Source organism: Crotalus tigris, unplaced genomic scaffold (genome assembly GCF_016545835.1).
Source record: "Crotalus tigris isolate CLP2741 ecotype Arizona unplaced genomic scaffold, ASM1654583v1 scf7180000019856.1557650, whole genome shotgun sequence".
Classification (NCBI taxonomy): domain Eukaryota; kingdom Metazoa; phylum Chordata; class Lepidosauria; order Squamata; family Viperidae; genus Crotalus; species Crotalus tigris.
In genome coordinates, this window is record NW_024097742.1 from 313,156 (window position 1) to 330,294 (window position 17,139).

The following is a 17,139-nucleotide window of genomic DNA, read 5'->3' on the forward strand; positions in this document are numbered from 1 at the left end:
TGTCCAGGCTGTCTCTGCCCTGCTGAGCCCGCCAAAAGTCCTATTCTCCAAACGGTGCTGCACCAGTTGAGTAGTCCTCAACTTACGACCGGTTGAGTAATCCTCGAGTTACGACCGGTTGGGGGTCGCGGCATTAAAAAGGTTGAGAACCACTGGTGTAGGGGGAAACTGTCACACAGAGTTGTATCATCATGCTTCCATTCCCATGAATATCATAAAAGTGAGTGTGTGTTGCACAAGTGGGGTGGGTGATTAAAGCATGAGTCATATAGGCAAGACCTCCAAGTCCAGAAATAGGCGCAGTTGGTGCACAAGCTGAATCTGCGCAAAGCCCCCCCCAACTACAGACCCCCTCCTCTACAAGCAGGAGTTGGAGAGTCCAGGAGGCTCCCCAAATTGCACACTGGCAGTTAGATTGTATAGAGCACAGGTCGGCAACCTGTGGCTCCAGAGATGCATGCAGCTCTTTGAGCCTTCCACTGTGGCTCCCAGCCTCCTCTGCCATTTGCAGAGAGAGACAGAGAGAGGCAATTGCGCTTCCCTGCTTCTCTCTCTCTCTCTCTTTCTCTCTCTCTGTATGTGTGTGTTGTGTGTGTGGTTGTGTGTGTGTGTAAAAGAGAGCGCGCTCACAGTGTTCTCCAAGGAGCTGAAAAGCTTATTGGGCGGAGCTCCTCCCTTTGCTGCATCTCTGCAGGAAGCAGGAAGCAGGAATGGCAGGAGAGAGCTAGCTAGCCCAGCTATGCTGACTCAGGAATTCTGGGAGTTGAAGTCCATGAGTCATAAAAGAGCCAGGTTGCCTACCCCTGAGCTTGTTGGAGAACAACTTGAAGCCAGCTTGCCAGGTGAGCAGCAGATAGGAGAGAGGGAGGGAGGGAAAGAGGGAGAGAGAGAGAGAGAGAGAGAGAGAGAGAGAGAGAGAGAGAGAGGGTGGGGGAAGAGGAGTGGCAGACCAAGGGCAGATAGAGAGAGAGGGAGGGAGAGAAAGAGACAGAGAGAGAGAGAGACCCTTTTGATATCTAAAATGAAGATAACCCTGCATATATCCTTTTTTACCTGTGTGTGTGTGTGTGTGTATGTATACACATAATACACACATACATACACACACACACACACACACACACGCACATCTGTAATAAAGATAAAAAAGGATATATGCAATGTTATCTTCATTTTAGATATCAAAAGGGTTTTGTCGCTCCCCGTGTTTTGTTTTTGGTGGGTAACGGGTCCAAGTGGCTCTTTGAGTGTTTTGGGTTGCCTACCCCTGGTATAGAGCCACAGTTAGTCAGTGGGGTGGATAGCTGGAAAAATGTAAAAAATAGCAGAATGAATTTCCCATCATTCTGCAAAACTACAAATCTCTATCCAAGAACACTTGCAGAAGATTTGATAGTAATGCAGTGATAAATATGCTCATGGACAGGCATCTGAGCCAGCAGATACATCTCAGTTAGATTAAAAAAGCTGGCAATTAATTCACTTTAACTTTAGTCTAAGCATCCCTTCTGTGCTCATTACTGCTAGTATACAACATCCTTTAACTTCTTCCCCAAATTAGAAAGCTGTTGTTTGGTTTTTATCCATGCAGCAGGAAAATCAATAATCTTAGCTGGATTTGAGACAACTTTTGAGATGGACATTGAATCCCCAGAGATGCTTAGGAATGAAGCACGTCCAGTACATCTCTAACTTTTGTTTGATGCATTCCCAGAGGATTCAGAAGGAAAGGGGACAAAAGACTAAGGACAGACTTTGTTATTAAGACAAGACTTTCCCTTCCTTGGACCTATTTGTAATGCCTTTTAATTCATCTTGGGCTTGCACTCATAATTTTCTCCCTTTAGATTCCTAACAGAGGGAGAAAAAGAGAAAGGGAGAGATGAACCTATCATGTCAAATATCATTTACCGGTAGTCCATTCCCAAAGACCTCCCCCTCCCCAGTACAGATGAAAACAGACTTCCCAACCCTCTTCCAGATGTGTTGTTACATTTCAGTTCCCCTGGTGCCCCAGCCCAAATGAAACTTAAAGAAGTGGATGTCCATTATATCTGGGGAAGCAGCAATGAAACTTTACTTGGTGAAGATCAAAGGGATTGGTGTAAAGAACACAAAGATTACTTTGGAGAAGGTATGTAGTGGCAGTTAACAAACATGACTTAAGCCCAGGACAGAAAAACATAGAAAGTGACTCTGCCTTGATACTCTTGGGTATGAAAGAGAGGGAGGACAATTCTGTTGTGTTTTTCAATATATTTTGCTATTTTATCCTATATCAATATGATATGATATGATATGATGACATGAAATATGATATGATATGTGAAAAGTAGTAGTCATTTTTAACCTTGTCCTCCTTGAAGGGCTGATAACTGGATAATACAATATCCTATTTGCAGCAATTGGTAGCTACTAGTGACATATATCTGGGCATCTTGCAGGTAGCAATAGAAAGTAATGGCCACATTTCTTCTTTGGATTTTCCAGAATATCTCTTGTTCAGTGCTTTTAGATGTCTAAAGTTAATACTGGGGAAGATCTAGTAGATAACTAGAACTCTCAGATATGTTGGATTTGTTTTTGTTTTTTAACACAATACACATAAGCTGGGGCACACATGAATGAGAGGGACTTTTCTGATTGTTTTAGGGCAGTTAAGGAATTCCTTTGAAGTTTTGTTTTTTAAACCATGTCAAGCTTCTTTTAGATTCGTTTGTATAGCTTACATATCCCAAATTATTTAAAAAAAAGTTTTCTGGCAATTGCAAAAATGTTCAGGGACTGTAAGCAATTCCAGGGCACTAGGTTGCCACAATGATATAAATTGATGATGATGATGATGATGATGATGATAATTATAATAATAAAGTTGGAAGGGACCTTGGAGGTCATCTAGTCCAACCCCCTGCTCAGGCAGGAAACCCTATACCATTTCAGACAAATGGCTGTCCAGTCACTTCTTAAAAACTTCCAGTGTTGGAGCATTCACCGCTTCTGGAGGCAGGTTCTGGAGGCATGATGAAGTAAGAGAACCAAAAAATAAAACAAGATCAGTTTTTTCAAATGCTATATTCTACAATTTGAATATTTTGTTTTTGCAACAGTCTTAATGAAATGTGATTATTATTTTCAGATACCTCCTTCCCCTCCATCATGGATAAAAGAGTTATTCATAGCATGTTAGCCTAATACTGCTTTTTCTTTCAATCAGGCTTTTCAGAAATCAGTCTACAGTGAAAACACAAAAGCAAAGAACAATGCAGCTTTAATGAGCTGGGAAGCATACAGACTCATTTGTGGCAATTCTATCAATAGCATTATCAAGCAAAGGCAATTTGCTTTCTCTTTTTTCAAACAACAGGCAAAGATGAATGCCAAACAAAATACAAAGGTAACATGAAGGAAGGTAGGGAAGAAGGTCAAAAAGTGTGCAAAAAGGCATAAAATATAGATATTCCATGCCTACAATGTAACAAAACTTTGGAACTCAGCTGGGTCATTATTAGTAGAACACAGTAAGAAGCAAGTGTTTCAACTTGAAGATACCAGAAGGAACGTCATTCCTTGTCATTAATCTCCATTTCATTTCACTAAAAAAAAAAAACCTTCACCCAAACACTGTTTTGAATGTATGTTCAAACACTGTTGGATATGTATGCTACTTTGATGTTTTTTCTTCTGTTCTGAAAACGTTTGAGGAATATTCTGATTATATGTAAGACCATTTGGTAACCGTCATAGTGTATGGAACTTCGTAACTTGGTACATAAGAGGAATAAAAGATAAAAAGCATGATTAATAAATGAAATGATGGAAAAAAATAGATTGTGTATATCTATGAAACTAAGAAAAAGGGCAAAATTGCTATAGAGCAATAGAATTAAATTGGTCTGAACTTACGGAATTCATGAATACCAGTAAGTTTACATTTAATTATAGATAAAGGGGCTAAAATGCATGTCAGGAAGTATGAAATGGTATCATCTAGGTCAGGGGTGTCAAACTGCTGGCCCATCATCCGCAATGGCAAAACTGTCCTGATATGTTGCGCGATGTCATGTGATGTCGTGAGTTTGACATGTCTGATCTAGGTTGTTGAAGATATGTTTGAGGGTAAGCATATAGATTGGTGATAAATAATGGTGGCAATCAAAGAATTAGTAGGGATTTTGGGGAGGGGGATGTAAAGGTGACGAAAAGTTCTGAATGTAGGTTACTCTATGTTTTGGTAGTATCAAAATTAGATTTTGGGAAAAGGGAAAGGAAAGGAAAAGAAAGGGGAAACTAAAAAAAACTGCAGAAAGAGAGAATACAAGTCATGTACAAAAAAATTAGATTAAATTAATGTCTATAAAAAAACAATGGAAAACAAACATAAAGAAAATGGCAGTGGAAGATGCTCATATCAGGGTAAAAAAAATGAAGTACCTATGCTGCAAAACATTCCAAAGGGGGAAAAAAAACAAGAAAGTGGAGTTGCCTTTGAAAAGTACCTTTGGGACAACCATGACCTGGATGATTGAGAATCTCCATAAGCACTATGCTGCAAAAGATATAGCAACCATGGGGGGGGGGGAGAAATAGTAGAATATTGAAGTGAAAGTGCCTTTGAAACAGGAAATATTTATTTATTTATTTATTTATTTTCAAATATTTATATGCCGCCCAATCCCAAAGGACTCAGGGTGGCGTACAAAGTTAAAACAATCATAAAACAATAAAATAATACAGACATACCGCGAGTCCGATCATATCCCGGCCCCCCAGGAACATCAGCCCCAGGCCTGCCGGAACAGAAGAGTTTTAACGGCTTTCTTAAAGGCCGGCAGGGTGGGAGTAGTTCGAACCTCGGGGGGGAAGTTGATTCCACCAGGTCGGAGCCACCACAGAAAAGACCCTTCCCCGAGGGCCCGCCAGCCGACATTGTCTGGCCGATGGGACCTGAAGGAGGCCCAATCTATGGGACCTCACCGGTCTCTGGGAGCTGTGCGGCAGAATGCGGTCCTGTAAGTAACCTGGCCCTATGCCATGAAGGGCTTTGAAGGTGATAACCAACACCTTGAATTGCGTCCGGAGACCCACAGGAAGCCAGTGCAGCTCGCGGAGGATAGGTGACACGTGGGCGTACCTTGGCGCGCCCACAATCACTCTCATGGCTGCGTTCTGAACCAACTGCAGCCTCCGAACGCCCTTCAAGGGTAGCCCCATGTAGAGCGCGTTACAGTAATCCAGTCTTGAGGTGACAAGGGCATGAGTGACTGTGAGTAAAGCCTCCCGGTCCAAATAAGGCCGCAACTGGTGCACTAGGCGAACCTGTGCAAAGGTCCCCCTGGCCATAGCCGATAGATGTTGTTCCAGATTTAGCTGTGAGTCCAGGAGGACACCCAAGTTGTGTGCCTGCACTGAGGGAGGTAAGTTTGCCCCCCCCCAGGACTAAAGATGGACTATCCAGTTGGCCTTTGGGAGGCAAGACCCAGAGCCACTCGGTCTTGTCAGGGTTGAGTCTAAGCCTGTTCACCCCCATCCAGACCCTCACATCTTCCAGGCACCGGCACATCACGTCGACTGCTTCACTGAAAGGACACGGGGTGGAGATATATAATTGGGTATCATCCGCGTACTGATGATACCTCACCCCGTGTCGCCGAATGATCTCACCCAGCGGTTTCATGTAGATGTTAAAAAGGAGGGGGGACAGGATCAAGCCCTGAGGCACCCCATGATCGAGGCGCCTAGGAGTCGATCTCTGTCCGCCCACCAACACCGACTGCGACCTGTCAGAGAGGTAGGAGGAGAACCACCGCAATACGGTGCCGCCCACCCCCACCTCTTCGAGATGACGCAGAAGGATACCATGGTCAATGGTATCGAAAGCCGCTGAGAGGTCAAGAAGCACCAGGATAGAGGAATAACCCCTATCCTGGGCTCGCCAGAGGTCATCGGTCAGTGCGACCAAAGCAGTCTCAGTGCTGTAGCCAGGCCTGAAACCAGATTGAAAAGGGTCCAGATAATTGGTTTCATCCAAGGATCGCAAGAGTTGAGACGCCACCACCTTCTCTACAACCTTCCCCACAAAGGGGAGGTTGGAGACGGGACGAAAGTTCTTCAAAACAGCTGGGTCCAGGGAAGGCTTCTTGAGGAGGGGCCTCACCACCGCTTCCTTTAAAGGTTGCGGGAAAGACCCCTCCATCAAGGAGGCATTGATTATTGCCTGGAGCCAGCCTCGTGTCACCTCCCTACTGGCAGAAACCAGCCAGGAGGGGCACGGGTCCAATAAACAGGTGGCGGCATTCATTGCCCTCACGGCCTTGTCCACTTCATCAGGGGTCACAGGCTCAAACTCGCTCCAGATAACATGACTAAGACCAGCCCCTGGCAACTTGGCTGGCACTGCCCAGTCAGAGTCCAGGTCTCTCTGAATCTGAGCGATTTTGTCCGAAAGAAACTGAACAAACTCCTCAGCTCTCCCCTGCAAGTGTTCCTCCGCCTCCTCCACTTTAAGAAGGGAGCGGGTCACCCTAAACAAGGCGGCCGGGCGAGATTCTGCGGACACAATAAGTGCGGAAAAGTGAACACGCTTTGCCGCCCTTATCGCCACTAAATAAGTCCTAAGATAGGCTCTTAATAGTGATCGGTCAGATTCAGAGTTACTGGCCCTCCAACGTCGCTCTAGACGTCTCTTGTGGCGCTTCATCTCCCGCAGCTCCTCAGTAAACCAAGGCGCCCTCCGGGGACCACCACCAGAGAGAGGTCGCAAAGGCGCAATTCGATCCAGGGCCCCGGACGCCGCCTCATTCCAGGCCGCAACCAGGGACCCGGACGAGTTGTGGACAAGGGAGTAAGGTATTTCCCCAAGCTCCTCCTGGAACCGATCTGGGTCCATTAGGCGCCTGGGGAGGAACCACCTAGTCGGTTCCCTCTCCCTGCGATGGGGGAGTGATGCTCTGAAGTCCAGCCTCAATAGGAAATGATCTGTCCATGACAAGGGCGAGATCTCTATTCCCCTTAATTCCAGATCATGTCTCCATTGCCCCGAGAGAAACACAAGGTCGAGTGTGTGACCACCCCTATGAGTTGGATCCTGAATTACCTGGGTCAGGTCCATGGTTGCCATGGAAGCCATGAACTCTTGCGCCGCCTCTGAGCGTTCGCTGAGTGATGGCAGGTTAAAGTCCCCCAGTACCATAAGTCTGGGGAACTCCACCGCCAACCCGGCTACTGACTCCAGCAGCGCAGGAGTGAATAATTGGCAGAAAAATGAGGCCGAGACAATATAGTGTATCATATATACTGTATTGAGGGAGATAGTTGTAATGAGTAGTCAAAGAGAGCAAGCAGTTCCAACTTTATTCTTAAACCAGTTCTTAAACTCTTCTTTTATACTACTTTTTATGTTTTTATTTTAAACCGCCCAGTATCATGTAGGTGAGATGTGGTAGATAAATAGGCAAGCAAATGTATTCCAGTATTTGAGGAGTTGCTACAAAGAAGAAGGGATCACGTTATTCTCCAAAGCATCAGGGGGCAGGACAAGAAACAGTGGTTGGAAACTGATCAAAGAGAGAGGCAACCTGGAATTAAGGAGAAACTTCCTGATAGTGAGGACAATTAACCAGTGGAATAGCTTGCCCCCAGAAACGATGGGCGCTCCATCACTGGAGGTTTTTAAGAAGAGGCTAGATAGTCACTTGTCTGAGATGGTATAGGTTCTCCTGCTTGAGCGGGGGGCTGGGCTAGAAGACCTCCAAGGTCCCTTCCAGTTTCTATTCTATTCTATTCTATTCTATTCTGTTCTATTCTATTCATAACAAGATCATATGCCACATTCTAATTACCCACAGTATTGTTTCCAGTGACCCTGAAAAATTCTGTCAGATAGATAGATAGATAGATAGATAGATAGATAGATAGATAGATAGATAGATAGATAGATAGATAGATGATGGATAGATAGATGATAGATAGATAGATAGATAGATAGATAGATAGATAGATAGATCTCTTTCCCACACACACACTTTTTTGCCTATCTTTTATCCTTTGTTGACTTTTGTTGTGACCTTTACTGAAATTTAGTGAGTAACCAAATAGAAGAGAATATATGTAGCATAGGGTTGAACTGTGGAGTCCTTGGTGCTCTCTGAATTTTGTTGTTTGCTTGCAGATGTTTCATTACATAACTAGATAGTATCATCAATGCAAGTGAGTGTAGAGTTTGCTCCCTGTTTATATATAATGGCTTTCCCTGCCAGTGTTGATTTTGTCCTTCCTAACTCCTTGATTAGGGGTTTTCTGCTTACTTATTTGCCTGATGTTAATAAGTAACCATCAAGTCTAATTGTGTAGTTGAACTTGCTTTGATCCAGATGTAGGGATTGACTGGAAATATGCTTTCCACTAAACTGGAAACTACCCATAGTAAATTTCCAACAACTCATACAATAGCGGGATGGAAATAAAACAATCCAAAGGACCCAAGCAAGGCAGATAAGCTGACAGGCTGCCAGTGCATCAAGGCTCTCACTTGGTGCATTCAGTGTGTCACCTGAGCACAAAGCCGTGCTTCTCCGTAGCAAAGAGGATTTATAGCCGTGGCAATGGGAGCAGGACGTGGCCCAAGCTATGTCAATATCTCAAGGCAGGATTAACTGCAATCACCACTCGCCCTGCCCCGCCTGGGCAGTGAGCCAGGCTTTTCAAGCTATTGCAAGGCAGAGCTGTGATGGCAGGAGTAGCAGACAGAGCTTTTGATCCCTTACCTGCTCAGGCCACCTCAGGTAAATAGGAGGCCCTATACAGGGGACAGTGGCAAGTTCTACAAGGCCAGAGCTGGAAACAGCCCAAAGCCGCAGTGAAGAAGCAGGGTGGGCAGTATCTTTCATTAGGCCCTGATCCAGTGTCATTATAAATTCTGATTACTACACATCTGTCACCATAGTGATTTACATTCTCTGCTATGCATGTGGGAGATTTTATCACCCTCCAACCACCAGGAAAGGAAGCAGGTTCTATTCTATCAGTGCTACACTCCCTAAAAGCCTCTGCTGAATTTTTAAAAATTTGCAAGATGAAATTATATCACCTTGTTGTACAACTTGCTGTTAATTAGTGCAAAATAGCAATATTTCTAGCTCAGGGTTGATATGAGGGGTCCTTGGTGTTCTCTGAGCTTGCTTGTTTTCTTGCAGACGTTTCATTATCTTAACTAGGTAACATCATCAGTGCTAGTAAGGAGTGTTGTTTGTTGTCAGTTTATATTCTGGTGTCTTGCCTGTCTGTGTGGGTGGCTCTTTGGCAGCTTCTTGATTGGGTATTGCTTACTTGATTGTTGGTCTGAAATTGACCTTGGAGTTAATCTATGCTGATCTGAATGCTGATTACTATCCAATAAAATGGATACCCATGCAACTTCATCAAAAAGTCCCTGACTACTCAGCCCAATATAGCACAACCAACACAAACCCTAAAAAGAATTACATTGCCATACGTCAAGAATATCTCAGAAACTGCAAATAGACTACTACAACCACATGGAATCAGCATAGCACACAAGCCAAATGAAACCCTTCAGAACATCCTAAGCAAACCAAAAGACCCAGCAATCCCAGAAGAAAAAACCAGAGTCATCTACAACATACAATGTAAGAACTGCAACAACCACTAGCACAAACAGGTAGAAGACTGGCAAAAGACATCTATGAACAGCAACTGGCAGTCAAAAGTCATGATGAGAATTCTTTAATTTCACAACATGTAGACATATTTAACCATAGTTTCAATTGGGAAAATGTGATAATCCTAGACCAGGCCAAATCCAAAAATACCAGGGAACTTCTAGAAGCCTGGCCCTCTGACAAATCAGCCATCAATAGACACATAGACATTAACAACATCTATAGATTATGCAAAAGAGACAATCAACCAGCCCAAAAGAGAAAAAGACTCCACCAGTAATCAGCACTCAGATCAGCATAGGTTAACTCCAAGGTCAACTTCAGACCAACAATCAAGAAAGCAATACCCCAATTAAGAAATGGCCAAAGGGCCATTAGTAAACAGCCCAACCAAAGAATCCCTAAGACTACCCCCAACCACACAGACAGGAAAGACACCAGATATAAACTGACAGCAAACAGCACTCCTTACTAGCACTGATGATGTTACCTAGTTAGGGTAATGAAACGTCTGCAAGAAAACAAGCAAGCTCAGAGAACACCAAGGACCCCGCAAAGTAGCAATAGCACTGACAAAGAAATAACTAGAGTTGCACAATTGTATGCAGCATCCTTAGGCACAGTGGAAGAGTTTAAGTCAGAAATAACCTTTATGTGCAATTTAGTTTAGTTGAATGAAATGGATAGAGGATAGCTGGGTTAGTGTCAGAAGTTGGAGAGGCAAAGCAAGAGAATAGTTGTAGGGGAATAATAATTTTCCAAGAGAATTAAATAAATTACATTTTTTTCACAAAAGTAGAAGGTAAAATTCAATACTTTGTCAGCAGACAATTGCTGTTTCCAAGGAATCAGCATTGTATCACCATGTCAGGATGTATTGGTAAAATAATATGCAATCACTGGAAAAACATACTGTATATTCTGCAACTTAAAACAGCATTTGCCAAACAACAGTCCCCCCCCAAAAAATATTAACAAGTCTAGTAAAGATTCAATAAGAGCAAGTTTTGCAAAAAGTGACATGATATACCTCTTGTTTGCCAATACAGTATAGCAGGTGCTTCCAGCATTACAGATTTTTTTTTATTGAAAATTTTTAAAAGTTTTTACAAAAAACAAAAAAAACAACAACAAAAAAACAACCCTCACCCAACCCCTCCCAAACCACCCCCTCCATCCCCCCCCCGAGCTTCCCAGAGCTGAATATAGGCTTAATTAAAATTTTAAAAATCCTAAAAAAAAGTTAAATAACTTATAAAATAATTAACAATAAGATATATATAACAAAAAAAAACATAGGCATTAAAAAGAAAAAGTGCTTAAAAAAGAAGAAAAAAGAAAGAAGAAAAGAGATAAAAAAAAGAAAAAAAGAAAAAATACAATCTATAAAATATCAAAGTTTATATACAAGTTATAAAAAGGCTAAATGGTATTTTTTTATATCCAATTTGTATTGTGTGAAATTTATCCATTTTTCCCATATGGCAAAAAATTTCTCTTGCGATTGCTCCTTTAAGAAAGCCGAAATCTTTGCCATTTCCGCCAAATAAGAAACTTTAAAAAGCCACTCTTGCAAGGTAGGCAAAGATTCCTTCTTCCAATATTGCCCTACTAACAGCCTTGCGGCTGTAATCAAGTTCAACATCAATATAACCTCCTTAGCATCACAATCAGTAACAATACCTAACAAAAACAATTGTGGAGTAAATTTTACCCTCTTTCTAAAAATTCTTTGAATATTCCACCATATCTTAATCCAAAAAGCTTTTATATTTTTACACGACCACCAAATATGATAATAAGTGGCGTCCAGGCAACCACATCTCCAACATTTAGGCTGTAAGTCAGGATACATAAGAGACATTTTTTGTGGATCAAGGTGCCATCTATAAAACATTTTATAAAAATTCTCCCTTAAGTTCTGGGCTTGTGTAAATTTGACATTCCTCACCCAGATAGTTTCCCAGGTATCCAGTAGAACTGGTTCACCAAAATTTTGTGCCCATTTAATCATACAGTCTTTAATTAGTTCTGATTCTGAATCCAGTTCCACTAGAACCCCGTAAATCCTCTTAATGTGAGTTCGTCTTTGATCCTTTACTTGTTTAAAAAGATTTTCATCTTCTCTAAGCAAGCCCATATTACGATCCATCTTCCATCTATCCACTATTTGTCTATATTGAAACCATGAATAGGTAATATTTTCATGTAATAAATCTTCCAAAGATTTTAACTGCTAATTTTGGCCATCCCATCTAAGTAATTGTGCATAAGAAACCCTATCCATTTTAACTCCTCTCCTTATCCCCTCTATCGCATGCCATGGTATAGCCCATAATGGTATTTTAAAATCACTTTTATAATATTTCCTCTAAACCCGAAGTAAAGAAATCCTTATAATATGAGATTTAAAAACCCGGTCAACTTTTTTATTAAAAATTAAATAGGCATGCCATCCAAAAAGTAAATCCCAACCCTCCAGATGGAGTATTTCTACATTTGTTAAATTTACCCAATCACTAATTAATGTTAAAACCACAGCATCATAATATAATTTCAAATTCGGTACCTTGAGTCCACCTCTCTCACGGAAATCTTGCATAATTTTAAGCTTTATCCTTAAATGGGGTCTGACCATTCTCCTGTGTCAGTTCTGGATGAACTGGAATAAAACATGGCTGTCATAGCCATAAGCTCCCGAGCCAACTCAGACTTCACTACTAGGAAAGGCAGATTGAAAGCCCCCAAGATCATAAATCTAGGGAACTTTTGCTGCCAACCCAAAAATGGTATCAAAACTTTCAGGCAGGAACATTGTTATAGAGCAGCAAGGATGGTACAGGGAGCAACAATCACAAGTGATCTCCAGATATAACCTTTGTATGCAATTTAGGTAATTGAATGAAATAGATTAAGGATAGCTGGGTTAGTGTCGGACATTTGAGAGGCAAAGCAAGAGAATCCCCAGAAATCCCCAGAGTTGACGTTAATGAACAAGGTGTCACATCCAGTAACCTGGGATGCAGTGCCCCTGAAATCCATAAGAGATTTCTGGATAAAAATCACCACACTACCACTTCTGCCCCAAGGTCTTGGCTGATGATCTTGGCCCAAAACTCAACTGGAATGCAAAATCAGTATAAGACATCAGCCCCACATTCCCCATGCCTGTCACCACTTTGGCTAGCCCCAACCTTCCTCCCCAAAGACAGCATCATTCCCTAATCCAAAGGCCAAGGGACCTTCCACTGTGCACAACTTCATCTATCCGAGGGAGGAGAAATCAGGTACCCTGAAGCACTTTAGATTCATTAAGTCTCAGTGCTATCAGAATACCAAGTAACCGCCTCCTCCATTTTACCCATAAACATATCTACAAACACACTGGCACTCATAGGCATTGATTTGATGAGAACATTTATCCCCAATCTCCTTCCATTTGTCCCCAATCCCCTTCCATTTGTGCCCAATCCCTACCAATTCTCTCCTTTGGCTCTCATCCGGAGATGAGAAACAGTCTTCAGTGGAATACCCAAGTCCACAGTCACAGTTAACTTAGCTGATAGATGGATCCATGTCAAAGTAGTCACCAATCACCTCATCATCTTCCTTTCTGGGACTGGCTAAAGAGAAGACAAAATGGCTTCTGCATGGATGGAGGGTCCACAATAGCCTGCCAATATACTGTTATTTCCCCTCCCCCATTCACCATCATCACATTCCAAATCCCAATATCCTGGCTGAACTCCCAGATGAAAATCTGCCAGGGGGCAGCTCTCAGCTTCCAGGACCATACAAAGTTGCAGTGGGCAGAGGATCTCCATCATCAACATGCAATTGGAACCCCTCAGTATTGTCAACTAGCTGCAAGAAATGCCCAGTCCTCCACTGCTGATGACCAGAAAAATACTAGCCTGGCTGTCAACTTACTCTCCAACACAGCTGCCAACAAACTCCACCAAAGAAAAAGTCAGATGCCAGTCACAAAGAACAGACAGACTACTTCCACAATCGCTACTGGGTCCACAGGCATGGCACATCCTCTGGCCTGCTTCTCCAGGAACAGCCCAAACAGATCCAAAAACAAGTCCAACTTCAATCCATATACTCCTCTGACATTCCATATAATATTTTGTACAACCAGATAACTATGGGGACAGTCCATCCATGGCTCCTATTATCCTATCTTAGGTATTTTGGGTTATATACAAGGATGGTGGAATTCTAGATTTCTACAATTTTCACAGGAACAATTTCCCAAATTACTCACTAACTCCAATTCCTGATACTAGGAATATTTGGAGGTATACATATGTGAACAATTTTTTTCATCTATGAAAATTAACAAATCCTTACTAAAATTCAGAATGATCATTGAATCTTTGCAATTAACACTGAAGTTGACTTTGTTGCAGGATATAAAACCAAATGCTTTTCCAGTATGAATGGTAATGAATATTCTTTATTTCTGTCTATATTTTTTAATTTTATACTCTAGAAATTCCTTGAGATCATGTATAAATAAAGCACCAGAAATTATTATTGTAGTTATTGTTTTATTAATTAGTTAGATACTGAAATAGACAGGAGATTGATTGCCTATCAGTAAAGGTGTTATCCATCATACCTGGTTAATTTAATTCAATCACTGATCAAGAAAGGATATACATATAACTTAGTATATGAATTATTCATGTTACATTTGTGTTTGTTCATTCAGAATTTTATAGTTCTGTTTCATCAGTACTCACTGACTTTTAAATGATCTGTATGAAAATTTACATACACACAGGCTGTTTGCTTGTTAGATATGCTTTCTAGCATGCTTTTCCTGGATGTTACAGTTTTAAATGTCCAATTTGATTAGCAGGTTCTGATGTTCCCTTGCAATGACACAATGACCCAGACACTTAATTTAGTCCCTTCCAAAACGCGCCTGACCCCATCCTAGAAGTATGGCAGCAATGAAAGACAAGAGCAAATGTCAAAAGACTTATGATGAGAATAAATTTCCCTCTTTTGTGAAAGAGGAAGGGATATAGAAGGGCTGCAGGAAAATTTAAGCATGGCAGGATAAGGAAAGGGTGGGCCCCGAATAAAGAGAAACTCAGTAAACACAAAATCCAATCTTTTAATGAAAACAGTGGGGTGGATAGGAGAGACCAAAATGCAGAACCAAGTGAATTCTTCTGGATACTTCGCAAATAAAATTACTAGTGCCAGTGTGAGCAAGGACACTATTCTTTTAATGGATGTGACTAGAATGCCATTTAAGTATGTCATTATAGATACCCCTGAATCAACTGCTTAGAGAATTAAGGTTTGCAACTTGATCTCTGACCTGAGAAATAAGCCAAAATAGATCATGTATATGAACTGCAGTGATTATTACTTCTAAGGCTGTACGGGTCTTAGTAGTTTGGTCTCATAAAGGTGTCTCAGTGGTAACACAATCACATGGTAGATTTCACATGTACCTGGGGGGAAATGATACGGTTGCTAAATCGTGCCAAAAACCTCCTTGAGATTTAATCCAGAGGACTGTGCAGCCCTTATTACTGCTTTTCTTCGGGCAAGGATAGATCCCTATTAGCTAGAAGAAAGCAGTGGTGAAATTACCTTCAATGAAATCTGAATTAAATACAGTGGTAACTGCTTAGTGCTGCATTTTTATGCAGGTTGGGAAGAAAGAAGATGTAGTTTAACACATATCGAAGTGATGTCTTTTGGGGGGGGGAGACTGATTAAGAAAGCTCTCCGAATTCAACCTTTGTCATGCCCCATGTAGCTGATAAATCAAAGAAGTAAGTACTATACTTTCAGAAAGACATATTTAATGTTAGTCTGAGGTAAACACATAATCTGTAATCCTGTCAAAGTAAATTCCTTATTACATGGTGAGTTAAGTGGGGCAGCATTTCTAAAATGGATGTCACATAGCTCTCACATCTGGGCAATATTATCTCTTTACAACTAAACTGTTTTCCTCGTCCACTTCCTTGCCACCATCTATCCCACGATGCTAGTGTAAACCAGCTTCCTCAAGCTGTGGAAAAGGTGAAATCCTTACAGCTCTTCAGACCAAATTTCAGCCATGTTGTGTAGGCCAACTAATCTTCTGGAATCTTCCTGAATCAGAATCATTATAATTCTTCCCCAGATATTGAGGCTGTCATTATCTAACTATGTTTCAGATGAATGCTGATGAATTCATTCTTAATCCTGGGATTTGAACAGAACAAATGCATTCATTTTTTTCTAACTTAACATTCAGCTTATGTTTATGAATTCCAATGGGCCAGGACATTTGCAACAAATTTCCAGTATTTCCCCAACTGCCAGCGCATCAGTGATCATGGATGCTCCCTTCAAGATGTAACAGCAACAAAGCCTACAAATTGTCAGGATAGCAGAGAGATGCTTTCAAATTAAATGGCCTGAGATTTGGTATTTAAAACTATTTCAGAGGAGCTGTGTTAGACAGTCTACAAATGTTTTACTTGGAGCTTTATATTATAGTGGCAGGGTATAAGATGTAAGCAGGAACAGTATACTCTGAATGGCACAACTAAGGAGCTGGCATTGCATACAAAAACATCTGCATAGTGCATGGGCTAGACTCTGCAGGCCCAGATAATAGATTTCACAGAAGATTGCCGCAGTGCTTTTTTTGTTTAAAAAAAAAAAAAAGATGCTGGAACTCACCCATGTCATACAACCCACCTTGCCTACCCTACAAGGTTCCATCCAAAAAAGGTGCCAGAACTCCGTTCTGGGCATTCTATGACAAAAAAAGCCCTGGATTGTGGAGAACAAGAAAATCCTATGGGACTTCCAGATCCAGACAGACAGGCAAGTACTGGCCAATCAAATAGACATTGTGATAATAGACAAGAACCAGAAGTCAGTGGTGGTGATGGAAGTTGCAATACCAAGTGAAGCAATGTCAGGGAGGACTATGAGAAGCAGGAGAAGTACCAGGACCTGACAGAGGAATTAGAGAGGATGTGGAAAGTAAAGGTCCCAATGGTGGGACCTTTGGGGCTGTGACTCATAAATTGGGAGAGTGGCTCCAAAAGATCCCAGGAACATTGTCAGAGCTCTTTGTCCAGAGGAGTGCAGTGCTAGGAAAAAGCTAAGATACTGTGCAGAATCCTCGAACTCCCAGGCCTCTGGTAGAGGATACAAGATTGAGGAAGACACATCCATAGGGGTGAGAAGGGAATTTTTTTACACACACATACACCCCCCCCCATTTCCTTCCAAAACGGTGCCCTCCCCCAACAGTAGATTAGTGAACACTTCAAAAAACAACTCCAACATATCATTATACACATATTGACTGCAGCTCGTAGAGCATATGTTCAATGTTGGAAGAGTGAAAATATTCCCACAAATGATATGATTATGTACAAAATCTTGGAATGCACAGAAATGAATAAACTTATATTAGAATTAAAAG